This window comes from Lampris incognitus, unplaced genomic scaffold (assembly GCF_029633865.1).
Source record: "Lampris incognitus isolate fLamInc1 unplaced genomic scaffold, fLamInc1.hap2 scaffold_170, whole genome shotgun sequence".
Lineage (NCBI taxonomy): Eukaryota > Metazoa > Chordata > Actinopteri > Lampriformes > Lampridae > Lampris > Lampris incognitus.
This window is the reverse complement of record NW_026611131.1, coordinates 152,028-157,500: the sequence shown is the minus strand read 5'-3', so window position 1 is coordinate 157,500 and position 5,473 is coordinate 152,028. Positions and strand designations below refer to the sequence as shown.

General features: G+C 42.7%; 1 long non-coding RNA gene across 1 annotated transcript in view; it reads right to left on the bottom strand.

Annotated features, from left to right (window-relative positions):
* Positions 1-3,410, bottom strand: part of LOC130132781 (uncharacterized) — a 4,654-nt gene extending 1,244 nt beyond the window's left edge. The window contains exons 1-4 of the long non-coding RNA XR_008813066.1: positions 3,304-3,410; positions 2,782-2,884; positions 2,225-2,389; positions 1-240 (exon numbers count right to left, since the gene is read on the bottom strand). The exon at positions 1-240 is cut by the window's left edge and continues 857 nt beyond it. This is a non-coding gene — a long non-coding RNA (uncharacterized LOC130132781). The remainder of the gene's footprint in view (positions 241-2,224; positions 2,390-2,781; positions 2,885-3,303) is intronic.
* Between the last annotated feature and the right edge of the window lie 2,063 nt (positions 3,411-5,473).

Sequence of the window (5,473 nt, the reverse complement as noted above, 5' to 3'; positions counted from 1 at the left end):
CAGACCAGTCAATGCTCTATGCCGCTCGGGGGAGAGCCCTGGAAGCTCTGTGATGCCAGGGGATGGCTGGCTGGATACTCTGTTGCCAGGGAGACGACTGGATGCTGTGTGTTGCTATGGGAGAGCAGTGAGTTGTGAGCCTTGCTAGAAGAGACCAGGGGGTTCCAGGGCTGTTTGCGAGCTGCTCCCTCCTTGTCCTTCCTCTCCAGAGGCTTCAGGTGGCAGGAAAGAACTATGTCTCTGATAGACAGACAGACAGACGGACAGACAGACAGACAGACAGACAGAAAGGTAAAGTATAGAGATATGCAGTACAGTGATTTGGTCAGACTGGTGGGGGTTACAGGTTAATCTAGATGTGTTCTTATATCGTGTAGGCTGTTTCGTAAAATGAAATGAAATTAAACAAAATGAAAAAGCCAAAAAAAAAAAATCAAAGGCTTTACGACAGATGTCCTTCCTGACACAACCCTCCCCATTTATCTGGGCTTCGGGCCGGCACTAAGAGCGCACTGGCTTGTGCATCTTCAGTGGCTGGTTAATCGCTACCTATAGACAGTACACTATATTTATTACTACATATTGACAAAAAATGCAAAGTTCCTCTAGTCTGCAGCGGCAGCACGTTCCTACGTCTGTACATGTTAATATGATTTGCATGTTAATATTGACTGACAGGTAAAGTGGCACAGTCCATTGAACAGTCTGGCACACCAACATGGAGGTTTTAAACTTTATGTGCTCAACAACCAGGAATCAGCAGAAAGACTCAAATAGAGGAGAGACGTGTTCACACCTTGTTGGGCTGAAAAGCAAAGACAGCATCAATCTGGATTCTGTACTGCGGTTGGACTGAGGGAAGTGGGAGAGCACACAGGAGTGTATAATATAATGGAAAGAGGACTAGATCCTGGATCAGCAGCTGGCAGCATGTTCTGATAGGTATGGTTCAATCATCCAGTCAGACTAATGGACTGTTAGTCACCACTAGACACATTCACATGTTAGAAACCATTCACATGAAGGACTGTCAGCTAAATGGATAAAGTGAAGTTATTTCATTGGTCAGCTAGCACTGGTATCTGCCTACACAGTAAGTTCACCACAGCAGTACGTATAGAACATACGTTATTACATTACAAACCAGCATCGCAGAACCCATCCCTAGGCTTTAGGCCCTTCATATGGAGGCGGTGACCTGCACAAGTCTTGTGCTTGTAAACACTGTCGTACTAGCATACTAGTCATACTAGTTGTACTAGTCACACTAGTTACACTAGTCATACTAGTCGTACTAGCCATACTAGTTGTACTAGTCATATTCGTCATACTCGTCATACTAGTCATACTAGTCGTACTAGTCATACTAGTCATACTAGCCGTACTAGTCATACTAGTTGTACTAGTCACACTAGTCATACTAGTTATACCAGTCATACTAGTCATACTAGCAACATGTGCATTATTGGATGGCTCACCGAGGAAAACTCCTTCAATGTTTGTCGTGTTTGTGGCAAAACATATTCATCGTTTAAAAACAAACATGTCTTGTGGACTGAGCGCACATTCGATAAAATGGATTCAAATAATCTAGCGTTGCTGGGGAGTCGGGACCTCCGTTTTCAATGTTTTAAAGAGCTGTCTCCATGTTACACTGATTCACTAAATCTGCAGTTTGTTTCACTACGGAGGAGGATGGGGGAGTGCATCATTTGTAGTTATAGTCAGTTAATGTCAGATAGAGACAGACAGCCCAGATAACAAAACTGCTGTGGTCCGGACCCGTCCCACACCGACACTTTCATCCAGCCCACATACCACATGGAATGATGGCACTTGGGCGATCCGCTCCTGTTTGCCAGATCTGGGCCAGAACCAAGCCATAGCAATGCTGCATGTGCCACATATTTGCCAAAGGTGGCCCATATTTGTTTTGTGATATTTGGGCCATAGTCACCATTTACCACTTCAGGCTCACATCCAGATTACATGTTGCCCAGAGCACCGCATCTTTGCCAACAAAGGCCCACATGTGATTTGGCATATTTGGGTCATGTTTGCTATTATACGTGTGGACCACTTCAGACTCACATCCATTTTGTCAGGGCCAGGAGAAGGCCATCAGTGCCACATCACTGCCTGAAGTAGCCACATCCGGATGCTATCTGGGAGTCATAGTCAGATAGACAGTTGTAGTTCTCGTCAGTTGTGGGGGTCCACTCACCTGAACTCTTCATAGGAACCAACTTTCTGGTTGATGGCTCGTAGTTTGGCATCGTTCTCTCTCTGATAGCGTTGGTCAGCCTCCACCGCAGCACACAGCTCTCTCTCCAACGCCGAGAAGTTAATCAGCTCCCCCTCCCTCGCGTCCATCGTCCTGACAGTTTCACTGCAGGTTGATAGTAACTGCTACTCATATTATATTGTAGATAAATCACATCCATGATATATTGATAATAAACCACGTTAACCAGTTTAGCACAGTTTTCATTTCATTCATGAAAGTTTGTATTTACACAACAAAGGCAAATTGAAATCAAAGCCTCATCAGTAAAAGTGGGTTACAGATAAAACAGTAAAAGGAATTCGGATCAAATATATGTAGTTAAATTTAAACATGTTAATTTTTCAGTAAGACAAATACTGTAAACCTTTATAGAATACTTTGGTTCTGAAATTGCAAAAGATTAGCAGGAATTAGACAGGTGCCGTTTTCTGAGAGGCATTCCAGATGTAAAACAATATAATGTACAATACCAACCGATCCAGTGCCCAATTCACCTTTACTTCCTGCCACGCCGTTGATTTTCCCATCTACTGCTAACCACTGCTACCTCCCTGTTCTCTCTCAGGTCCTCAGGTGCCACCACTGCCACGTGGTCTCCTGTTCTGACAGACAGACAGACAGACAGACAGACAGACAGACAGACAGACAGGTAGATAGATAGATAGATAGATAGATAGATAGATAGATAGATAGATAGATAGATAGATAGATAGATAGATAGATAGATAGATAGATAGACAGACAGACAGACAGACAGACAGACAGATAGATAGACAGACAGATTTGTTACGTAGTAGTGAGGCTTGTGAACGTCAGCAGACATGGCAGAATACTATAATAACTGCAGCTGGTAATAAGAAAGGTAAAGTTCACCCATCTGCAACAAAAACCACACAAACCAGCGACCGCTGCCCTGACGATAAGACGACGTCAGTTAGCTAACTAGCCTACCTAACTATGAGCTAACGAGCACACGGCGCTTCATTTTGAACACCAAAAGGAAGCGAAATACGAACCTCGATGCTGTTAGAGTTGTTTTGATTAATGGAACTTAATAGTTTGTGGCTATTTTCCCGTTCAGATTATCGATTAATTAGCTTACTTAACGTTAAACTGACCAACGCTGCCGGCTTGTGAACACAAACAGAACATCTCCATGGCAACCAGACGCGGAAGCGCGCCGCCGGCCGCGGTGCGCACCAGGGACTTCACACTGCTGAAATATGATTTATCATCCAAAATACAATCTTAACCTCGCAACCAATAACAACATGTTTTACAATCGATCTAATGATCTCATCACATTTAAGTCAATTTGATTATTGCTGAAATGTTGCGTGGTATCCTGGCAACCATGAACGAAGCATCTCACGTGACAACGGAGGAAACCATGTTTTGCAGTTTATCATGAGGAACATGTGGTCAGTGATTTAGTCTGTCATGGAACATGTGGTCAGTGGTTTATTCTGTCATGGAACATGTGGTCAGTGGTTTATTCTGTCATGGAAAGTGTGGTCAGTGATTCTTCTGTCATGGAACATGTGGTCAGTGATTTATTCTGTCATGGAAAGTGTGGTCAGTGGTTTATTCTGTCATGGAACATGTGGTCAGTGGTTTATTCTGTCATGGAACATGTGGTCAGTGGTTTATTCTGTCATGGAAAGTGTGGTCAGTGATTCTTCTGTCATGGAACATGTGGTCAGTGATTTATTCTGTCATGGAACATGTGGTCAGTGGTTTATTCTGTCATGGAACATGTGGTCAGTGATTTATTCTGTCATGGAACATGTGGTCAGTGGTTTATTCTGTCATGGAACATGTGGTCAGTGGTTTATTCTGTCATGGAAAGTGTGGTCAGTGATTTATTCTGTCATGGAACATGTGGTCAGTGGTTTATTCTGTCATGGAACATGTGGTCAGTGATTTATTCTGTCATGGAACATGTGGTCAGTGATTTATTCTGTCATGGAACATGTGGTCAGTGGTTTATTCTGTCATGGAACATGTGGTCAGTGGTTTATTCTGTCATGGAACATGTGGTCAGTGATTTATTCTGTCATGGAACATGTGGTCAGTGATTTATTCTGTCATGGAACATGTGGTCAGTGATTTATTCTGTCATGGAACATGTGGTCAGTGGTTTATTCTGTCATGGAAAGTGTGGTCAGTGGTTTATTCTGTCATGGAACATGTGGTCAGTGATTTATTCTGTCATGGAACATGTGGTCAGTGATTTATTCTGTCATGGAACATGTGGTCAGTGGTTTATTCTGTCATGGAACATGTGGTCAGTGGTTTATTCTGTCATGGAACATGTGGTCAGTGGTTTATTCTGTCATGGAACATGTGGTCAGTGGTTTATTCTGTCATGGAACATGTGGTCAGTGATTCTTCTGTCATGGAACATGTGGTCAGTGGTTTATTCTGTCATGGAACATGTGGTCAGTGGTTTATTCTGTCATGGAACATGTGGTCAGTGATTTATTCTGTCATGGAACATGTGGTCAGTGGTTTATTCTGTCATGGAACATGTGGTCAGTGATTCTTCTGTCATGGAACATGTGGTCAGTGGTTTATTCTGTCATGGAAAGTGTGGTCAGTGATTCTTCTGTCATGGAACATGTGGTCAGTGATTTATTCTGTCATGGAACATGTGGTCAGTGGTTTATTCTGTCATGGAACATGTGGTCAGTGGTTTATTCTGTCATGGAACATGTGGTCAGTGGTTTATTCTGTCATGGAACATGTGGTCAGTGATTCTTCTGTCATGGAACATGTGGTCAGTGGTTTATTCTGTCATGGAAAGTGTGGTCAGTGATTCTTCTGTCATAGAACATGTGGTCAGTGATTTATTCTGTCATGGAACATGTGGTCAGTGATTTATTCTGTCATGGAACATGTGGTCAGTGATTTATTCTGTCATGGAACATGTGGTCAGTGATTTATTCTGTCATGGAACATGTGGTCAGTGATTTAGTCTGTCATGGAACATGTGGTCAATTGTTGCGATGTTGTTTTTTTGTGTAAAATTCGTTAAAAATCGAAGGCAACTTGTTCCAGCGAGAATAAAACCACATTGTTCTGAGTGTTATAAGTAACCTTACCAAAGAAGTCTCAGGGTTACATCAATTCTAACAAAGTATGCTTTATTTGTAAATGAAGACAGTGGCGCCCCCAGAAATGTTT